The 23,554-nt window shown below is 40.2% G+C and overlaps 1 protein-coding gene across 5 annotated transcripts in view; it reads right to left on the bottom strand.

The window, feature by feature from the left end:
* SLCO5A1 (solute carrier organic anion transporter family member 5A1) overlaps positions 1-23,554 on the bottom strand; it is a 313,993-nt gene that overhangs the window by 128,121 nt on the left and 162,318 nt on the right. The gene's annotated exons all lie outside the window — the stretch shown is intronic.

Raw genomic sequence — 23,554 nt, forward strand, 5'->3', positions numbered from 1 at the left:
CTGCTGTAGCCTCTGCCTGGAGGCCTCAGCTCCCCAAAGAGATCTTCCCTGACACCACTCTCCTACAGTGTCCTACGTGGTGCTCTTTTCCTTCACAGCCCTTATCCCTGCCCAAAGTGACATGATGTACCATCTACCTCTGGCACTAGAATAGAGGCTTCCAGATACCAGGACTTGGTCTGTGCACCACTGTAACCCCCAGCACCTGAAACACTGTGTGAGGAGGGAAGGCAGGCAGTACATATTTCTTGAATGGATAAACTAATGAACCAATTAGCAAAGCCTATGAAACCCGGTTCTAACAAATACAGGAAATTGTGGCATCAGCAATCACCTGGACACTTGATAGAAATGCAAATTCTCAGGCCCTGCCCTGGATTTACTGAACCTTATCCACTAAGGGATCAAACCCAGCAATTCAGGTTTGAACAAGGCCTCCAGGCAATTCTGCAGCTAGCTAAAGTTTGAGAACCAAAGGTCTAGATTATCTTTAAGATAAAATCAACCCATGAAATTCTTAATCTCCGGAAACAAACTGAGGGTTGCTGGAGTGATGGGGGGGGTGGGAGGGACGGGGTGGCTGGGTGATAGACACTGGGTAGGGTATGTGCTATGGTGAACGCTGTGAAGTGTGCAAGACTGTTGAATCAAAGATCTGTAACCTCTGAAGCAAATAATACATTATATGTTAAAAAAAAAAAAAGATAGCAGGAGGGGAAGAATGACGGGGGGGGGGAATCGGAGGGGGAGACAAACCATGAGAGACCATGGACTCTGAGAAACAAACTGAGGATTCTAGAGGGGAGGGGGGTGGGGGGATGGGTTAGCCCGGTGATGGGTATTAAAGAGGGCACGTATTAAACGGAGCACTGGGTGTTATATGCAAACAGTGAATCATGGAACACTACATCAAAAACTAATGATGTAATATATGGTGATTAACACAACATAAAAAAAATCAACCCATGAAATTCTGGAATTCTGTTACCTGTGAGCAATTCTTTTAAGGTGCTTTGACCATTTTGCGGAGAAATGGACTAAATTCTCAAGTATCCTTAGGGTCTTAGAATTATCGTATATGGCAACATACTGCTTTTCCCTCCAATAGAACGAAAACTCTAATTAACACGAAATGTCCCACTGAGAATTAATCAGTTTAAGAGCTACCCCAGCACACTTGAGGGCCATTTTACTGTCTGTTATAACTTAGAAAAATCAGTTACCGTAGAACAATTAAAGCTCTCTCCAATAAAGGTTAAGTTCTTCCAAAATAACACACACACTTTCTCATCATGAATTAATCCCTTGATTATATTCTCAATGATAATACAGAAAACCCAATTAATTTTAATATTGAGAAACATTCCAAAGGATAATTTATATGCTCTCATTTTTATCTATTTTCACTTTCTGTTAAGTGAAAATGGACAATGGCGCAATTTTAATAAAAGTTTTTCTAGAAGATGCCAAGTCAAGCAAGCATTACTGAATGCAAAAAGCCTGGAGTATATATATCATTTACAAGTCACAACACCTCTGGGCCGTCCACAGTCTGGCCCAAATACACTGTCACGCTCACCTCAGAAGACGCTCTATTCCTGCCAAACTGATAGACTTGCAGGCTCCACATTGTGCTTTTCACACTTCCCTGTCTTCCCTGTTTGTATTATACCCCCTCACCCTTTTGGCCCAGCCCGAGCTTGTCCCTCAGTCAAGCTGACCCCTGTGCAAACCGTGCCTACCATCCCAGGGCAAAAAGCACCTCCCCGGGGTGGCTCAGTCGTTAAGCATCTGCCTTCGGCTCAGGTCGTGATCCCAGAGTCCTGGGATCAAGCCCCACATCAGGCTCTCCGCTTGGCGAGAAGCCTGCTTCTCCCTCTCCCACTCCCCCTGCTTGTGTTCCCTCTCTCGCTGTGTCTCTCTCTGTCAAGTAAATAAATAAAATCTTTAAAAAAAAAAAAAAAACCGCCTCCCCTCTTGGGAGCTTAACAGCATCCAATGACAGGACTGGCCACGAGTCCTGGAGCCACACTGGATGGCATTGCTGTCTTCTGATGTGTGTGAGCTTCATCTCCTCTTATAATTAGTTTCAATGAAAGAAAAGATTGGCACTTACACATTTCTGCACCCTCCCTCACCAGTTCCCCTTCTGAACCTGCCCTCTTGAATCTTTGGCTCACACCTCAGTTTCAGCCACACCCAAAGCTCTAGCTAAAAGGCCATCCCATGGGGCACCTGGATGGCACAGTCGGTTAAGCATCCGACTCTTGGTTTTGGCTCAGGTCGTGTACTCAGGGTCCTGGGATAGAGCCTGCCCGGTGTGGAATCTGCTTGGGATTCTCTCTCCCCTCTCCCCAGACCCCTCCCCTCTCTCTCTAAAATAAATAAATAAATAAATAAATAGCCATCCCAATGGCTCTCAAGAGATTCACTGATGAGGTGAGTCCCACCATCACCTCCTTACCTCCCTGTCAGGGAAAAGAATAAGAGAGGGAGGAATCTGAATGACTAGCCATGAAGAAATCCTGTCATCTAGGAATCTTGACTATAGGAAAAGGGAACAGCACCTTCCTTGTAAAACTGGTCAGAGACCAGGATAGATATTACATCTGACCAGGTATATGTGAGTTTTTCACTGTCCTCTGGAAGTAAATATCAGAATTCCCAAGAGAAGGTGTAGGATAAAACCAGGCCTGGAACTAAAGCATTTTTGTAAGGATCTAAAATCTGTATCTTTAAACTCAAAGAGGCTTTAGCCTTCTTACAGTTTCTGACTTTATTTTCCTGTTGTTCTCAGGATTTGTGGATGCCTTTTTTGAGCTGCAGCCTATTTCAAAATGCCAAAGAAAACCAAAGGAAGGGGATCATCTGTTCCATAGTTATTAGAACATCAAGCCGGAGGCTACCCACCCCATCCCTACACCAGAGGGTGAGTATGGAAATGATGTAAAACAAAAGAGAGACATCCCCAGGGGAAGATGAGCAGGCATGTCAGAGTCCTACTCCATCTGAAGGTACTCCTGCCAGAGAAACCTGGAGGTGTCTGCGTTCCCCTTCACTAAAGGAGAGGGTAAGCCCTCACAGTCACATGCTGCTTCATAAAGATAAATTTGTTCAGAAACCACATGTTAACTCCTCCTCACCAGAGAATGACCATCATCATTCAGACCTTCATGATGATAAAGGCAGCAATCACTGGCCATGAAAGATGACTTTGAGTTCATACCCTGGGACTACAGAGAACCACTCTTCAGAATATCTTACACTTAAGGACAAGTTGTATTCCAAAAGATTATATGTCACTAGCCACATCCTACCAGCCACTAAACTTTACTGATCTGCTAGCAATCAATCTTTTTTAAAAATACAGCTTGGAGCACAGGAAGATTTCTAAAATAAACAATTTTTGAAAAAGCCTCTCACTGGTAAGTCCTGGCCAGTGGCTACTTTATGTTCTCAAATATACTGCTCCTGGCTTCCCTGAAAAACCCCGGGAAGGAGAGAGAAAAGAGGAAGAGCCTCCCATTTCCTTTGCCTCAAGACTCAAATTGAGTTGTGCCTGGCCTTAGGATCCCAACATAAGAGCAATTCTAGGTCCCTATTTAAAACCACTCAGTTATATGAAATATATATATATAAATATATTAAAAGTATATTAAAACTAGGCAGAGGGATAAAGTATAACGAATCCTTCTGTAAGGAATCTATGCTTACTTTCACAGAATTCCAAGTATGTTTCCTATGTGCATAAAGTTACAAAAACTTTCAGATTTCCAAAACAACACACAACAATCTATTTAACATACAATATTACACACCAGAATTCCAAAATATGAACTAGGAACAGACCTCCCTCCCCCCACTTAACTAGTATCCAGAAGCTCTCCCATTAAACACACCTGCTAGAAATGGGGACCAGCTCCACAATAGGTAGAAAGCAAGATATGAGAAGACTAAGCCACAGTTACTGCTTTGAAAGGCAACTGTTGTTTCTGAGTAGGATTTCTCTAGGACAAGTTTCCAAATCTGACAGATCAACAGGATCATCTGGGAAGTTTTTTAGAAATACAGACTCTGACCACAGTAGGACCACAGTCCTACTAAATTAGGCACCCTTGGAGGTAGGTCCAGAGTCTGCATTTTTAAGGAGGCTCCTTACGTAATTATGATGTTCAGACATGTTTAAGAATTCCATTCTAGAATTTTTGATATCAGGATTATGGATTCTGATTACAGAATCATTTTACATTACCTTTTGTCACAGTTTTCATTTATCCTTTAAGCCCTAGATTACACGTGGCTTCCTCTTAAAGATCTTCCTATTTAAGTACTTCCTCTCCAAATGTAATGCCATGTGATTTCTTGTATTTATAACACTTACGATGATTTGTAATTACTCATCGTTTACTTTTTTATTGTCTCCCTCACTAAACTAAGCTCCATGAAAGCAGTCCTGCTCTGCGTCATACCCCAGCATCTAGCACAGAGTATGTGTCTATAAACCTTTAATGAATGAAAGGACATTTTACTCATCTCATTTCATCTTATTGCCAGCTGTAGAATATAGGTGCAGTCGAAGGTAATATTCCCAAGTTAATGAGATGAACCAGAACAGCTGGGTGGCTCAAGATCACATGGTGAGTAAGTGCTGAGACCACATCTAAAACCCAGGCTCAGTTTTCAGGTTTCTCCTCCACTCTTTCCACCCTCCCATGCTGCCTCCCTTCAGTGAATATAAAAACATGGTCCCAATTTATTAATATCAAACTTACTAAAGGGATGGGGCCTGTGTCTCAAAGTCTTTATTTTATGTATGACCGGCAATTGTGCAACTCAGAAACCTTGAACACATTCCGTTCATTTAACAGAGAAACAATATACATGATGTAATGGGAAAATATAAGTTCATTGGAAAACTCTGGCATAATAAATTCTAGTTTTAGTCAAAAGAAAAATGAATGTTATAAAAGGAAAATTATTCAGCTATAAAAAAAAAAACTTTCCAAAAAACTGATAGTAAAAGAACATTTTGCCTGAAAGAGAGAAAAGCACATTTAATGGAAACTTAGAATACAGAGGAAAGGTTAATGAATTAAATATAATGAGTTTATTCTAACCTAAATAATTTATAGGAAACTAAAAGGAGTATCTAGGAAGAAGAAATTCTGGAAATTAAATGCATAAAAACATAATAATAATGTTCAAATGACTAAACTGGTCATTAAATGTCTGATTTAACAATAATGAAATTAGAACCTGATCCATTAGGGACTAGTAATACTTTGTTAACACAGACTGTGACATATTTGTACTATTTCTGAAGAACTGGTATTTAATCACAGCAGGTTTAGATTGTACAAAGTCACAAGGGGAATCAGTTACTAAGCCTATTATCACACTGGCAATTAAAAAAAAGAAAGAAAGAAAAGAAACCAGTGAATTTTTCAAATTATGCTGACACAAAGTCTATCTAACAAAAATCTCTAATGAAAGAATAATACAAAAGAGAGAATGAATCATAACAAATTAGGTAACAAAATATCTAGCCATTTTAGAAAAAAACAGTTTTTACTAAGTAAATGAGCAGATACAGTAACCTTAGTAAGCATTTGACTGCAGGCCTCTTAGGATCTTCTCTGAAACATTAATTCAAATTGACTCACATTAGAGCAGTCATAAGACTTTAAATCAGTAGAAGTAAATTAAAGCAAAGGGTAATAATCAACTAATAATGTTTTAAGAGAAAGGGAAGATCCCAATAGGAACCCACAGGTTTGGTAGTAAGCTCGAACTGTGACATCAATGAATGGGTTAATAGCTCTCAAATTAAAATCCCAGATGATGCCAAATAAAAATGGAGAAGAAAACTCAAAAGGGAGAGAACCATTTATTAGCCAGATTCTGTGACCAATGAGAAATAAATATCTGGAATTAGAATCCACATGTGCGGGATTTTCATGGATGAATATGCTCCTAAAAGCTACAAAATACATTTTTGCTAATCATAGCTAAAGGATTCATAAGAAAGCGAAAACCTTGTTATAATGTAAGAAATTCATCTTCCCACCAGGGAAAAAAATATGTATTCTAGGTTTTTATTTTTATATAGCACTTTTTCTTAAAGCAAGACAAACCACAGGTTTAAAACTGAGCCAGCATTTAAAAAAAAAAAAAAAAAAGAGCATGGTAGTCCGAAATCAACTCATTAAAGAAAATGTACAATAATCAACATGTACTTTTTAGCCAAATAACTCAGCTAGAGTAACAATTTATCTTTTAAGTATCTGAAAGAATATCAACACTAAAGAGGAAAAGGAATATTTCTTTTTTAACCTAAATACAATTGCCAATGACATGTGTAAATATTTTGTTTGGCATATACATTTTCTTTAAAAATTTACAAGCAACCTATTAGAAACAGAATCAAATATGCCAAAAGAAAATTTGTAAAGACCTAAAATCATTTGAGTCATTTAAAACCAGCTTGGTCAGAACATTTAAACACCCTGCGTCCCAGGGCTACTTATAAGATGATGATTATAATTACTATGTCATCATTATTATGCTAAGTTTAATTATTATTATTATACATTTTCCATGTATTGAAATACAGTACATGGGTTTTGTTTTTGTTTTTGTTCTTGCAATAAAGGTGGGTGAGCACTACTCCTATTCCTTGTTTCCTGGAGGTCAATAAGTAACCTCATTTGTAAGGTGACAGGACAAGGGAAGAGCAGAGCATTATGGGACAGAGAAATGGGGACTGACTCACAGTAACTCATGATCACAGGCCTCGTTAACATTGGGCTCTGCCTAACCCAGTGAGTTCACCAGCTACAGACACAAAATAATCCCTACTGAGAATTATAGCTGTATACAGCAAAGCACCTGTGTGTGGTTTCAATGTCAGAATTCCAGGCCAGAACAGGCCAGTGCCCCAGAGACCCAAATGGAGGTTCTGAGAGCTTAAGTAGGCCCTCTATATACAGTGAAATGGGCCAAACTGCAGGAAAGAGTCCATAGAGAGCAAAGCTCAGCATCCTGGAAAAGTCATAATTAAGAGCCAGAGAGTCCACTAGAATCCACAGGGACTGAGAAGAGAGAGGGTCCCTGCAGTGAGTATGAATGGGAGGTATTAGGGCAAAGGCAAGTTGGTTGAGAATTTACGGTAGGAAGTGGAGTCTGCAGAGATTTTCTAAGACACCTGACAGGCTATTATAAGTAACCAAAACCTTAAAAGTGGTTTGGGAAGGAGGTTGTGCAGTCAAGCCAAAAGAAAGCCAAATAATAACACTGATAAACCAACCATTATCTGTTATAGCATGGCCCAAATCACATGGTTCATTGATATGAATCCAAACTTTATTTTAGACATGAATTTCCACTTTTTAAGCAAAAATGTTTGGGGCGCCTGGGTGGCTCAGTTGGTTAAACGACTGCCTTCGGCTCAGGTCATGATCCTGGAGTCCCGGGATCGAGTCCCACATCAGGCTCCCTGCTCAGCAGGGAGTCTGCTTCTCCCTCTGACCCTTTTCCCTCTCGTGCTCTCTATCTCTCATTCTCTCTCTCTCTAATAAATAAATTTAAAAAATTTTAAAAAAATAAATGTGCCTTAAGCAAAAATGTTTATGAGTAATTAAATATAGAACAAAAATCAATTAATTCAGCCTTTACTTCCTTTCTTTGCCCATGCAAACTCTGAATGGAGCACCAGTAGACAATAAACTCACTACAGTCAAAGAGAGAAGGAAAAACAAAAGGCTTTCGTAATAATCTATAAACTATCATTTGACCCTGGAAAAATAAGAATTAGAAGAAATGCAAAAATTCCTATTCCAGCAATAGCAAGGTAAGGTCATATTTCTGGGACACAGTATAGGGAACTCCTGAAAATATACCCATTTCTTCCACTTGTTTTGGTTTTTTTTCTCCTACACCCCCAACCCTCTCTCTCCCTCTCTCTCTCTCGACCTCTCTCTCTCTCTCTCTGTCTCACACATACACACAAACACATAGATTGTGTGCCCTCTATGAAAGAAGATAAGCAAGAAGGCCCATTTCTGTATTTCTGGAGCATTGGCTTTCTTATATAATCCACCCAAACTTCCCATCCATAATAAACCACATGAGCCATGATATCAGTAAATGGGCCCAGGAAGGTCACAGGCCCACTCCAAGAACCACAAAAGGCTCTAGAATTACCCTCATACACAAGAACTTGCTGGTTGGAGAGGTGATCAGAGATTTTTAAGTCTAGAATAGGACAGAAAAAGCATAACGATAGCCCATGAGCATATGTGTTTAGGGCTACCTCCCCATGCTTCTCAGTAATTAAACTTGATTATAGCCAACAGCTCCCATCATAATTATCACAAGCCCATAGCAAGAGCATCTCATCAGGAAGCTATTTATAACCTGGAAGCTTTGTCTTCTTTCTCCCCATGGTCGCTCTTCACTTTGTAGGGCAGATAACAGACACTCCAGACCCAAGGAAGCACAGAGTCCACATATCATTGTGGAGGGGAGGGAGATGGAGTGGACACCTCCCGAAAAGGTGCTGGCCAGTCAAGAACAGCAGTGGTGTGATGGAAGCCACATGTCTCATCCCACCTGGCTCAGGGCTAGCCTAACACACAATGACCCGAATAGGGGCAGTCAATGCAGACACACTGAACATGGCCTGCGAGGCAGGGAATCTGTTCAGAAAAGCCACAAGAGATCTACAGCCGATGAAAGCTAACACCACTCTCTTCCTGAACAGGATTAATTTTTTAAAAAAGTAATAACAGCCCACTTTTTTTTTTTTTTTTGAGTGTTTAACTATGTACCAGGCCAGGCCCCATTTTAAATGCATCCCACACCTTAATTCATAACTAGCCCACAGTGATCCCAGTGTTAACAGAGGTGGGATGGGGCACAGAAAGGTCATAGAACCTGCCACAGTTTCCCCACTGGCCCTGACAGTACTGGGATTCGAACCCTGCTCTAGCAGCCACTCTTTTAACCGTAAGATTCAACTGCCCTGAATATGCTAGCTTCTGGATCTATGCCACAGTTGGTCCAGGAGAAATCAGAGAGTGTAGAGACTCTCTGTCTCAGACATACATCTCTCTGTATCTCTAATCAGAGAGTATTTGAGACTCTCTAATTCCAACCCATCAATTTACAAACTTAAAAACTGAAGACCCTGAGATGTTGAGGGACTTGCCAGAGGTCACAAAGCTCACAGACCACCTTAAACCATCCAAAACAGATGGTGCTAAATAAATAGTCAAACTAGATTGTAAGTTCTTAGGGGGTCAGGACCCACTTCTTAGGGTTAGTTTTAGAAATACAGTATACAGTATGGTGATTAAGATAACATAATAAAATAAAATTTAAAAACACAAAACAAAAAAAGATTAAAAAAAAATACAGTATACAGTATATTAGCCACTCCCCTGTGCCACTGCTCCAATCCCTAGTCAAGCTTTCGAAAATCACAGATTAGATTAGAAGTTTTCTGGTGTGATCACATTACATCATTTTACAGAAAAGGGAGCTGAGGTCCTGAAAGATTACATGATTTGGTCAAAGTCATGTCAGTAATTACAGTGGAGTTTGTGTCAAATTACAAATTAGCTCTCTGTATATGATTTAGCATTCCTACAAAACAAGATGACCCAGAAGGTCCAAGTCCTAAATTAGTCATCCCCAAAGTGATATGAAATGTCACATAAGTGAATAAATGAGTGTCCCATGAGAATCCACATAAGGGTCTCTCCCTGACAACAATGGCTCTAGAAACTAAAAGCAAAGAAAGGGTGAATAAAAGAGAACAATGCACATCCAAAAAACTGAACCCAGAGATTAGGAGGAAGACTACCCATCACCATTCCTTTCTTGCATTAGCCACCATTGCCCTCCATCAATCCTAAGTAAAGAAATTAAAACTAATTTCTTTGAGAGTTTCACAAGATTGAAGTACCTAGAGAAATTTTTGAGACCAGTAAAACCGAATTTCAAAATAACTATTCTAAGATTTATATTTGTATTTTTTTAAAGGTTTATTTATTTAAGGGTGCCTGGGTGGCTCAGTCAGTTAAGCATCTGCCTTCAGCTCAGGTCATGATCCCAGGGTCCTGGGATTGAGCCCCACATCGGGCTCCCACTCAGCGGGGAGCCTGCTTCTCCCTCTCCCTCTGCCTGCCGCTCCCTCTGCTTGTGCTCTCTCTCTCCCTCACACATAAATATTATAAATAAATAAATAATATTTACCTGAGAGAGAGAATGCACACGAGTGGGGGAAGGGCAGAGGGAGAAAATCCTCAAGCGGACTCCCCATGAACACAGAGCCCCTAGCGGGGCTCAATCCCACAACCCATGAGATCATAACCTGAGCCAAACCAAGAGTCGGATGCCTAACCAACTGAGCCACCCAGGTGCCCCTAAGATTTATATTTGTATTTTTAAGTAAGTCTTTCCCATGGGAAAATTTTCAGATTTATCTCAGGAAAATATTTGCATCTTGTTAAAAGTTGCTGCTGCCCTTCACCTAAAAGGAAAGTCATCAAAATTCAGTTCAAATCAGCAAAGTTTCCCCTTCCAGCTGAACTCCAACAGCATATTTTAAGACAAAATACTGGCAAATAGCTTTCACCCAATAATACAAAGATACTTTGCAAATGAGGATTGTTGGTCCATCTTTATACACTGATCAGAAGATTTATTCAGATTTATATACATATGAGATTTATGGTCAGAAAGCCTAAGGTCTCAAATTCACTACACACGATCTTGCTCACTTAAATTTCTCCCCTCTTCTTACAAAAAAAAAGGAAAAAAATGCTTAAAACTTCTATTTCCTTCATAAGAATTCAAGACCAAAAAAATAAGAAAACACCTGACAAAACCAAATCCCATTATTATTACTATTATTAAAGTATTATAGCTAAGAAGTCCCACATGCTAGACAGTCAAGAACTGTACAATTCAATTTCAAACAGTTGCAAATTATGTAATTTCATCATGCTGAAAATATTAATTACATAAATACGCTCTTTTGAGAAAGAGTAACCTTCACCTGCCTTTCTAGCTTATATTAGGTAACAGGGATTAGCATTTCTGCAGGGTGACAGTTTCACAAGCAATCATAAATCCCAGGAGGGGAAGTAGACTCTGAATTTACCATCAGGTAACACACAGCTGCCTGAAAAGGAGCAAAAGGAATGCCTGACTTTGACTCAGTCACATGGAGCATGTGACTATTGATCTCGGGGTCTTCATTTCGAACCCCACATTGGGGGTAGAGTTTGCTCTAAAAAAAATTTTTTTAGGGGTGCCTGGATGGCTCAGTCAGTTGAGCGTCTGATTCTTGGTTTCGGTTCAGGTCATAATCTCAGGTCCTGGGATTGAGCCCCCAGGTGGGCTCCCCACTCAGCGGGGAGTCTGCTTCCCCTCTCTCCTCCCTCTGCCCTTCCCCCCACACTTGTGTGCACACGCGCTCTCTCTCTCAAATAAATAAAATCTAAAAAATAAATAAATAATTTTTTTTTTTTAAGGCTTGCCTGATTTCCCACAGGATGGCTGTCACATGGTGGTATCAGTCAAGCCACAGGGGGTGGAGGAAGGGCTCAAGAAACTAGCTTCTATGGCTCAAGGAAAAGCAGAACAAACTACAACTTCCCTCCGGACCTGAGTACAAAGTTCCAGAACAAGACCATATCAAGCCAGGCTGAGAAGACACAGAACTGGAGAACTTAAGAGGTGATAAGATCCAAAGAAACTGGGCTCCTAGGTGGCTCAGTCAGTTAAATGTCTGCCTTCTTCTCAGGTCATGATCTCACAGTCATGGGATCTCAGAGTTGGGGGATCTCCGAGTCGTGGGATAGAGTCCCAAATCAGGCTCCCTGTTCAGAGGAATCTGCTCCTCCCTCTCCCTCTGTGTGCTCTCTTGGGTAAATAAATAAAATCTTAAAAAAAAAAAAAAAGAATCTAAGAAACCACTAGCCTTACCTCCTCACCTCCTTTAGAGATAATAAAATTAAGACACTCAGCCAAAATCACAATAGAAGTTTATAAACTTTTCTGTCCCCTCCTCTCTCCATAATGTTGATGCTTAGAGTTCAGGCTTTGGATGATGACCTTGGGTGCTGGTTTTGTCACTTCTGAGATGACCTTGAGTGTCCTGTTTAATCCAAATTTCCTCATCTATAAAATGTATATAAATATATATATATAATATATAAATATATAAAATATAAAAGTAGCTACCTATTTTTGACAAGGTAACCAAGACCACACAATAGGGAAAGGAGACCATGTTCAACAAATGATACTGGGAAACTGGATAGACCCAGACTTTACACCATATGCAAAAATTAACCCAAATCAAAGACCTACACGTAAGGCCTGAAATTATTAAATGCCTAAAAGAAAACATAGGCCCTGAAACTAATAATACACCATATGTTAACTAAATTGAATTTAAATAAAAAATTTTTAAAAAAAGAAGAAGAAAGAAGAAAATATAGGGAAAAAGATTCCAACACTGGATTTGGTAATGATTTCTTGGATACGACACCAAAAGCACAGGCAATAAAAAACAGACAAATGAAACTATACCAAACCTTAAAACTTCTGCACATGAAAGGAAACAATCAACAGAGTGAAAAACTAACCCATAGAACAGTACAAAATAATTGTAAATCATATATCTGATAAGGGGTAATATCCAGAATATATAAGAAAATTCTGCAAATCAACAGTAAAAAATAATCCAATTAAAAAATGGCAAAATATTTAGATATTCTCCAAAGAAGGTATATAAATGGCCAATAACATATAAAAAGTTCAGTATCACTAACCATTAAGGAAATGCAAACCAAAACTACAATGCGATTATCAACTCACACCCATCAAAATGGCCACTAATCAAAAGAACAGAAGAAAACAAGTGAAAGTGAGTATATACAGAAGTTGAAACCCTCATGCACTCTTGGTGGGAGCATCACATGGTTCAGTCATTATGGAAAACAGAGTGGAGGAACCTCAAAAAATGAAAAATAGAGTTATATGATCCAGCAATCTCATTTCTGGGTATATATCCAAAAGAATTGAAAGCAGAATCTCAAAGAGATATATTCACAGCAGCATTATCCACAATAGCCAAGAAGTGGAAGCAACCCAATGTCCATCAACAGATGAATGGATTAAAAAAAAAAAAAGCACATGTATACAATGGAATATTATTCAGCCATAAAAAAAGAACGGGATCTTGCCATTTGCAACAACATGAATGGACCTCAAGGACATTATGCTAAGCAAAACAAGCAAGTCACAAAACAACAAATACTGTGTGATTCTATTCATATGAAGTATCTAAAGTAACCAAAACAGTTGAAACAGAAAGTAGGAAGGTAGTTGCCAAGAATAGGGGAGAATTTTTAATGGATATAGAGATCATTTGCACAACAATGTGAATATACTTGACACTACTAACTTGTACACTTAAAAATGGTTGATGGTGGGCTTTTTTTTTTCCCAGTGGCCTCTGCTCCGGCGGGAACGCCCCGGCAGAGCTCCAGACACATGCAGAGGGGACAGCCGTGGGCTTTGGACAGAGGCAGCCCCAGGATGACTTGAAAGTGGGGCATCCTGGGTCCTCCTAAAGAGAGAAAATTAGTGGCTGGTGAACAGTCTGTATGGCATTCTCAGATGCCTTTACCCGAGTGAGAAACCTGCCTCCATCAGGACCTCCGATGTCTGACAGCCCTATGTGACATCAGGATAGGATATTCCTGTAAATATACTGCAGGATGTGTGGCACTCTACAACACTGACATTTACTGATGTTGATGTGCCAGAATTGGTAAACTCATTCTACATATCTTAATCCTCTCAACAGGCCTACAAGAGAAAGAGAATGCAGGGCGGAGAGGGAGAGAATCTCAAGCAGGCTCTAGGCCCCTACAGAGCCCGATGCTGGGTCCCATCTCACAACTCTGAGATCTTAACTTCAGTGAAAATCAAGAGTCGGATGCTCAACCGACTGATCCAACCAGGTGCCCCAAAGATTTACTTTATTAAAGGATGGAGTAGAGTAGGGGTTCCCATTTTAGTTTTACATATATAGTAGTACAAGTGCTAAATTAGGGACATAAAGATGTTATAGATACATGTAATAAACAGTTACATAAAAATACAACACAGAAAAGTCATTCCGAGATTATTTCAACAATATATCAAGAATAATCTCCCTAGGGGTGCCTGGGTGGCTCAGTTGTTAAGCCTCTGCCTTCAGCTCAGGTCATGACCCCAGGGTCCTGGGATCTAGCCGTGCATTGGGCTCCTGCTCGGCAGGAGGCTTGCTTCTCCCTCTCCCACTTCCCCCCACCCCCCCCAGCTTGTGTTCCCTCTCTCGCTGTCTCTCTCCCTGTCAGGTGAATGGATAAAATCTTTTAAAAAGAGAAAAGAGAATAATCTCCCTACATGCTAAAACAGCATTTGCTAAAACTGCTGAGGGTCAACATTCCTAACCTGTTAAAAGTGTCTTACTCCAAAAGGCTGTGTGATGCTTAATGAGGAAACTCTAGAAATGACGCTATTTTTTTTTTAAAAAGAGCTTTTTTTCAAGGTTACTATCAAACATAATTAGGAAAAAAATGGGGAAAGAAGTAAAAATCACTCATAGATGGTAAGTTTACTTGGAAATATGTCTATGGGTGTCCATTGAAGTAACAAGTAATAGGTTTGAAGATAAACTGGAAGGAAAATAAATATGGGAATAATTAGATAGATGTACAGAAGTTACAGATGAGGAAAACATTAAAATACTGACAGACACAAATGAGACCTTAAATGGTAAATCATACCATGTCTAAGAAATTTTAACATAAAGATGAATCTCTCTTTTTTTTTTAATATTTTATTTATTTGTTTGACAGAGGGGAGGCGAGAAAGGGAACACAAGCAGGGGGAGTGGGAGAGGGAGAGGCGGGCTTCCTGCCACGCAGGGAGCCCGATGCGGAGCTCGATCCTAGGACCCCAGGATCATGACCTGAGCCACCCAGGGGCCCCAAAGATAAATCTCCTAAAGAAAAATGTAAGTTTATAAAAATTCCAATAAAAATAACAGGATTGTTTTTGTAACTACACAAGTTGATTGTAACATTCATATGGAAAAATGAGAATAACCATAATATTGTGAAAAAGTAGAATCATACAGGATAACTAGACCTACCAGATATTAAAATGTTACAAAAAGAGTAAAATGTTGATACTGGCACCTGACTAGCTTACTCAATGAATAGAACAGATAAAAGGAAGTCCAGAAATAGACTCTGCATTAAATTTAGAAAGTACAATAAGAAAGCATGGTTTTTCCTTTAATCGTGTAGTATCCCTTTGCCTTCTGAGTTAAAAAAACAAAATGAAGAGTACTTAAAAGGAATGAATTATGTGACTAGATTTTTAAAATTCTGTATGGAGGGGCACTTGGCTGGCTCCATCAGTAGAGCATGCAACTCGATTTCAGGCTCATGAGTTCAGGCCCCATACTGGGCATAGAGACTACTATTAAAGTATTAAAAAAAGTAAATAGTGCCTGGTGGCTCAGTCATTAAGCGTCTGCCTTTGGCTCAGGTCTTGATCCCAAGGTTCTCCCTCTCTCACTCCCCCTGCTTGTGTTCCCTCTCTCGCTGTCTCTCTCTCTGTCAAATAAATAAAATCTTTAAAATAAATAAATAAATAGATAGATAAATAAATAATTTAAAAAGTAAAAAAAAAAAAAAAAAGGTTGATGGTGGGGCACCTGGGTAGCTCAGTCAGTTAAGCATCTGCCTTCGGCTCAGGTCCTGATCCCAGGGTCCTGGGATCGAGCCCCGTGTCAGGCTCCCTGCTCAGCAAGGCAGTCTGCTTCTCCCTCTCCCTCTGCCCCTCCCCCTGCTTGTGCCTTCTCTCTCTCTCTCAAATAAATAAATAAAATCTTAAAAAAAAAATTTTTAAATGTTGATGGTAAATTTAGTCTTATGTGTTTTTTATCACAATAGAAAAGAAGAAAAGTAGCTGCTCCATAAAGTTGTTCTGAGAATAAAATAAGATGATAAAGCATTTAGCACAGTGCCTGGTATATCTTAAACACTCACATTTCACTTAGCACAGTGCCTGGTGTATATTAAACGCTCACTTTTCACTTAGCACAAGATTCATCCATATTGTAGATGAACGTGTCAGGATTTCCCTTCCTTTTAAAGCCAAATAATATCCCACTGTATGCATATACCACTTTTTGTTTATCGATTCATGTGTTGATAGACACTTGGATTGCTCCCTCTTCCTGGCCATAGTGAATGATGCTGCTATGAACATGGGTGTGCAAACATCTCTTTGAGACCCAGCTTTCAATTCTTTTGGATATATATACACACCTGGATGTGGGGCTGTTGGGTTATCCAGTAGTTCTATTTTTAATTTCTGGAGGAGTTGCCATATTGTTTCACATAGAACAAATCCTTTAATCCTAAAGTCCAGGCTTCCTCACCTGTCAAATGATTATCTTTACAAATGGGGTTAAATGAGAGGATCTCCAGGACACATATTGACTTGACTATAGAGAGAACTTGGCCAGCCAGTCCAGCTTGTGCCCTTTTCTGTCTGATCACCCTTTGCAGTGGAAAAACTTCTGATCCTCATTCTTCAAAACCATTTCCAATATACTCAGATCTTACATTTATCTATTATCAAACTCCCAATTCGCTACCAAGTTTTCTAGATTGTTTAGAAAGAAAAAAGCAGAGCCAAGTACATGTTTGCTTTTCCCCCACCTAGGGGGTCTCATAAGGTGAGCTCACCTGAGCTTGCACAGCTCATAGACATACCTCTGACATGCAGAGTTCCACCAACAGAGAGGAATCCATCAGCACAGAGCCTTCAGGGTGGAGAAGAGAGTAAAGAAAGTGGTGCTTCCTTTGGTTAATATCAAAATGAACACCATTTGTCTAAGGTCACTTTCTCTTACTAAACTCAGCAGTGATCACAATGTCACACGACTGTGGAATTCAAAACAGTAGCCACAGCTTATGAAATACCCAAAACTGACATCGTGCTTTCACAAATGAGTAAGAGATGGTAGGGTTCTTCTTGATGAAGTAGAACTTCAGCCAGCAGCTGGTCTGGACCCCAGGGGTTCCACACCCAAGCCCAGACAGCAACTTCCCACCTGTGAAAAGAATCACAGATCTGTGGTCTTCAGACCCCTGCTGCTCCAAACACGGTCCTCAGACCTCAGACCTCACCTGGGAGCGTATTAGAAATGCAGAATTCCAGGCCCCACTCCAGACTTACAGAAGCAAAATCTGCATTTGGAAAAAAAAACCCTGGTGATTCACACAGTATTAAAGTTTCAGAAGGGCTGTTTCAGACTGCATGCATAACAGACTTCATTGCACTGGGAGGGGAGAGATCGATAAAATCATGTTTCAAAACTGTAGCATAAATATGACTAAAAAGGCTGTTCTCTTTGCAGGTGGGCTGAATCGATCAAGGTGCGCTCAACTGTCTTTTTCATAGCGATGCAGTAAACCCTTTTGCTTGCCAGTTAGAATCTTTGAAGTTTGTTTCTCAACATCTTAGACTGACTAGTTTGTCTTAGAGGCCACAAGTTACCACCACGCAGCTGGTACAAATTCAGTAATTGCTGAGGGTAGAGAAGACATACCTGTTCTGACACAGATTAACTGCCCCGGGTATATGCTGAGACTCACTGACATCCCAACATGACACAGCCACAGGCCATAGATGCCACGTGGTTCTCACTCTCTGCCCTGCATCCATTCTGCTTATTTCTCCAGGTGTCTTGGATCATTTCGTCAAATCCCTCAATCATCATTCTCCCTCCTATTAGCTTTCAGGGGAGATAATTATTTTTTTTTATTTATTCATGATTTGTACACAGTCTACTTCCCAGAAGGATTTTATGAGGCTTACAAAGATGAACACATTGTAAACAAGACAAGTAAAATTAAAGGAGAATAAAAAATCAGTTAAAAGTCTTAGAATATATATTCCATATGATGTGACTTTTCCTGGCTCCCACCAGGCCCCAGAACTGTTCCTCCCCAGGAAAGCAGAGGAAGATTAATGTGATGGATGACTTTTACAATAAACTGGGATGTTCAGCTCAACTCCTCCCCTTTGCCTCTTGGGACGGAGTATGCACACAGGGAGTAAAAATTCTGCCCTGCTCCCTCTCGGCATAAAGTCTTAACCCAAGCTGCTCCCAGCCCTGGCCCCAACCACGTGGGGAGAACCAGGGCTGCTGCACTGTTGAGGTCCAGCATTGCCTGTGGCTGGACGAGTGGGTCTGTTTAATAGTGGGATACTTACAAAGTCCATCTGCACAAAGATATGAGCTACATTCTTCAATCTCACTTCTATCAGTTTATTTTTTTTTAAGATTTTATTTATTTATTCGAGAGAGAGAGAATGAGAGATAGCACGAGAGGGAAGAGGGTCAGAGGGAGAAGCAGACTCCCCGCTGAGCAGGGAGCCCGATGTGGGACTCGATCCCGGGACTCCAGGATCATGACCTGAGCCGAAGGCAGTTGCTTAACCAACTGAGCCACCCAGGCGCCCTCACTTCTATCAGTTTAAAGAAGTGATACTTTAGCCCCCAGTTTATGCCTTTGACTTCTTTCTCCACAAACTCAGAGCTCAAGTGAGGGAAAGAGTACTATTTATTGGGCCCTTTCAAAATCCCAACCAAAAGGTCAGGAAAATTAATGCTATAAGCCGCTAAGGGTAGGTTTTAATACTGGTCAGGGGAAAAAAAGTCCTGAATTTTCTGGCTATTCAGACAGAAAGAAAAACACGACCGGTGGGTGGGCTCCTACAACCAAAAGTCACTCAGCATTCACTCCACCTTCATCTTCCTTGCCTTCCTCTTCCATACAGACCGGAAAACCTAACACCTGCCTCCCCAAAATCATGTTAGCTAGAAGAGGCCAGGAGACTCCATCTGGCCAAGGGGATGTCCTGGAGAGTAAGCAAAGGCTGCCTCCTCCAATTTCTCCCTGTGAGGATCAGGCATGCAGTGCCTCAGCCATAGGAACCATTGCTAAGAAGAGCCGGGCAGGAACAGAGGAAGCTGGCTTGTTGCTCAAGATAAATGAACACCTAACTTGTCAAAGCCACACATACACTTGGTTACACAGTTTGGGGAACACTGAACTGAAAGATACATACATGTATCTTTCATTATTTTTATTATTATAAATATACTTACATATACAGATGTAGACTGTTCTATAGAACACTGCTAAAAACTGGTCGAGATTTTTCTATACAATAAAAAAAGATGTTGAAGGAGATATGTACCAATGTCTGTGTGGAAACAGAGGCTGGGAGACGTTAAGGGATTTGTCTAAAGTCTCACCCCTAGTCACTGGTAGAGCCAGACAAGATAGGTTGAAGGGCTTTCATACTCAAAAAGAGCAATACATCTCAGAAAGAGCACAAATATATATAGTATATTCATATACTATGAATTCTTGATGAAATAGAACTCAACTGATTTCAAGCTCACTGTACTTTCAAAAGACTGAGGAAATGTCAAAGAAAGAAAAAAGGAGAAGCCACCAGCTATTTATTTTAAGATAACATGACTTCTGAGGATGTCCTTGGACCAGTCCTCGCTCACCAAACGTCCTGCCAGTCTGTGTGGGCAAATGAAGACCCACAGTGGAGAAACTGGGACACCACAGAGCCCCCTCAAACTTCAAAGGAGCTCTTGCTATGTTACACCAGACACAAATATACACTGCATAAATGTTCACATACCAAAGAAAGATTGCCATCAAAGGCTGACATGCAGAAACCGCTGGCAATAAAAGCTTGGATTCTCAGAAAACTCAATTAATCAAAATATAACATCGCTGAAACGCTGATCAAATTTACCCATACAATGTTTCTAAGGAGTGATTTCCTATACAATGCCTTAATTTCCTACACACTGTCTCTTTCCTTTTTCCAACTATAAAAAGATCTGGTTAAGGGTTTTCATACGCAGAAAGAGTAAAATATCTCCCTCCTCACTCTGCCCACTCTTGTAGGATGAGTTTGAATTCCTCTTGAACAGAGCAGAGTGCTGCCTCTTACAGTTGGCAGAATGCTTGCACACATGTAATCCCATTTGGTCCTCAAAATATTACAGTGAGGGAAACAAATGTCCTAATCTCCATGTGGAAACAGAGGCTGGGAGACAGTAAGGGATTTGTCTAAAGTCTCACCCCCAGTCACTGGTAGAGCCAGACTAAAATATAGATCTTCTGCCTCCTCATCTTGTGCTCTTTCTAAAGCCCTGTGCCAATCCCGCCCCCTATCTGTGGCGTGAAGTCAGGGTGCACACGCCAGGAAGGTGGAATGGTTGCACCCACACTCCCTGGCCCATCGCCAGCCCATGCCAATTATTACTTCTCCTGAATATCCCTCAATCGGAGTTGTGGTTTTCTATTTTGGAAATGCATCCTTTGTGTTCCCTTTTCCCACCTGGTTAGCCATTCTTTCTCATTTCACTGTTGGTTCATTAATTTCTTGCCCTCAAAGGACCACATTTTCTCTCTCCCCTTGAGATACAATTACAAATCATGGTCTAGTCACTAACCTTGCTTCTGAGTAGCTACAAAGCTTTCTCTACCCTCCAGGTCAACACAAAACCTCTCTCCTTGCAGAAGGAGTTAGGGCATTTAGTGGGTATAAAAGCTGCCGTATCTCATCTATGACCACAGCTCTTCTACGGTTAAAGCTGCCAGAATGTTAACATCAAACATTCAAAAGATTAAGACATACATTTACATTCCATTTCAATGACTTTAATGTTAATTCAGATATTTGTTTGTACCTACAATTATGAACCTGCTACCTGCTTTTATCTTTTCTTCTATGGTGATAACACGAAACTAGGAAGACTGACAGATGAAGAAAGGAGTGGAGAGTGAAAAAAGGTAATATAGAACACTTTCGTGGAAAATAACAAAGAGCCTGAACCAGTTATTTATTAGAAAAAATGCCCCACCATAATAGGTTAACAACTCTCACGTTCTAAGAATAACTTAGTAGTCTCTCTCATTTGAATTTATACGGAGGCTACCTATAAAAGCTCCTTGAAAAGGTTTAAGAAGGATCTTGTTTTGATCGTGTTTGATAACTGTCGGCCAGTTCTGCATCCTTCTGTACCATTCTCAGAACTGTGCTGAACACGGCACAGCCCGTGATTTCAGTTGGCTCTCAGAGCCTCTTGCCAAAAAAGCATGCAGTGGGGAGGGAAGCTCAAGGGCTCTGGAGTCAGAGATGTGTGGGTTTGAAGCCCTTAAGCAAGTCACTCAAACTCACTGACCTTCAGTTTCCTCATCCTTGAAATAGGGAAAACAATCCCATCTCATGAGGTCATTGAGAACATGAAATAAAGTAGTACAGGCAAGATTTCTGGTACTCAAACCACTGTAGCTTTTACTGAGGTCCATTTAATATAAAGGAGAATTCTCTAGAGTTTCCCAAAGAATGTGTCCTAAGGCCTTCATCAAAGATTTTTTCAAAAGAGGAGGAGAAGGAAAAAGCAAATACCATTTGTATAAACTTCTCCCACTTCACACTCCTCCCTTAAATTGCCAGTAGTTTCTTTACTACACCGAAAGCTCTTCAGGCGCTGGGACTCGGTCTCATTTTCAGTCTTCCCAAAAGTAGCACAGTACCCAGGACCTGCTGTGTTTCTTCTCAGTGGGCAACCCCGACTAGAAAAGTTAAATCTCAGGGCTCTCACTAGTGGATGCTCTCCCTTTGTGTATGGCCCTACCTGTGTTTTTGATGAAGCAAATTTGTGTGAATGGTATCCAAGAAATGGGGTGGAAGGGAGATCTAAGTTTTCAAAGTAAATGGAGGCAGAGATCAGCAAAAATAAGAATAACAATGAGGATATTTACAGTCAAGTTATCATTCTAAAGATCACTTATTATTTTCAAAGGGAGAAATGCATGTTTACAATGGGAAGACCTAGCAATCACCCACTCAACCAAGTGATTAAACTTAACATCACTAACAAATGGCCAGATGTGTGTAACGTAAAACACAGAGCATTACCTTGAAGTAGTCTGACCAAAAATGTTTGTCTGAATCTATTCAAACCTTTAGACTGAACTAGCAGGATACAAGAAATATAGGGGATGGAGGACAAGGTGAGTGACACCACAAGGAAATAATCAGATAAATCCAGAATGTAGAACATTCTGCAAATCAACTAGCCTTGTCCCTTCAAAAAGTCTGTATGATGAAAAAAGAAAAAAAAAGTTGAGGTACTTTTCTAGATGATAAAACCCCTAAAAAGGTTAGTGGCCAAATGCAATGTCTGAGAATCTTGATTGCCTCCTTCCTGGTTTGAAAAATATATAGTTATCAAAGACGTTGAGGGGACAATCGAAGAAATTTGAATACGGACTGGATGTTTGATGATATTAGGGAATGATTATGAACTTAGCATGTTAAAGTTCCTGTACGTATGTAAAAAATCTTATTTTTGTAAGATACATGCTGAAACCTAGGGATGTCTAGAATTACTTTCAAAGGGCTTAGCCCCCCCCACCCAAAACAATATATTACATACATACATACACACACACAGGTTGATAAAGCAAATATGACAAAATGAACAGTTACTGAGTCTAGGTGGTGGAAATATTGGTGTTCATTGACTGTTTCAAATTTTCTGTATGTTTGAAAATTTCTTGTAATAAATGTTAGAAAACAAGCAGGCTAAGTAACAAGCAAACTAGTGCTCTCTGCCCTGAATGAAAATTTCTTTCTCTTGCATTTAATAATAAAAATAAATTATAAAACTCTTGTCCTGATGCATTTGGGCCAGTAACTGGGGACTATACATGGCTCAGATACCCTCTACAATGGATTCTGGGGACAGCAGTTGTGCTGAGGAAAGAGCAGAGCCCTCTTAGCAGGGTATCATTTTCACTGTCCTTTGAAACCTCGCCACACCAAAGATGTGAGTGTGTCCTTTCCCACACCAAAGATCCTATCAGCGCATGGCTAATAAAATGATAAGTATAACTGGTATTTGCTTATTTACTATTTTTTATAAAGTACAATCCTTTCTCTTCTTTTAGTTGGACTCCAGTATAGAAAGATAGAAAACCAAAGATCTCATCTAGCATGACTACTATTCACCCTTTTCAACGGTTCAAATACATACTTTAAAGGCTCAATTTTGAAGGGGCAGCTAGTACAGGGAGGTGCTGACAACCACACAGATTTCTAGGAACTACATTTTCTTACCTGCCACAATGACTGCCTGGCCTCATATTAGCACCCTCTATTCAACCCAAACACCCCCTGTTCACAGGAGCTGATTCATGCAAGTCAAATCACCAAATCCAAGAGCCACTTGCTACCAAGTTCATGTACTTAAGGGTCTTCAATCAGCAATAAAAATAGCTTTGGGTTAACTTTACAACTTCTGATCTTGCTTCTGCATAAAGATAACCTAGTCATTTGATATCACTCAAGGTTTGTTTTT

Source organism: Zalophus californianus, chromosome 4 (assembly GCF_009762305.2).
Source record: "Zalophus californianus isolate mZalCal1 chromosome 4, mZalCal1.pri.v2, whole genome shotgun sequence".
In the NCBI taxonomy this organism is placed as follows: domain Eukaryota; kingdom Metazoa; phylum Chordata; class Mammalia; order Carnivora; family Otariidae; genus Zalophus; species Zalophus californianus.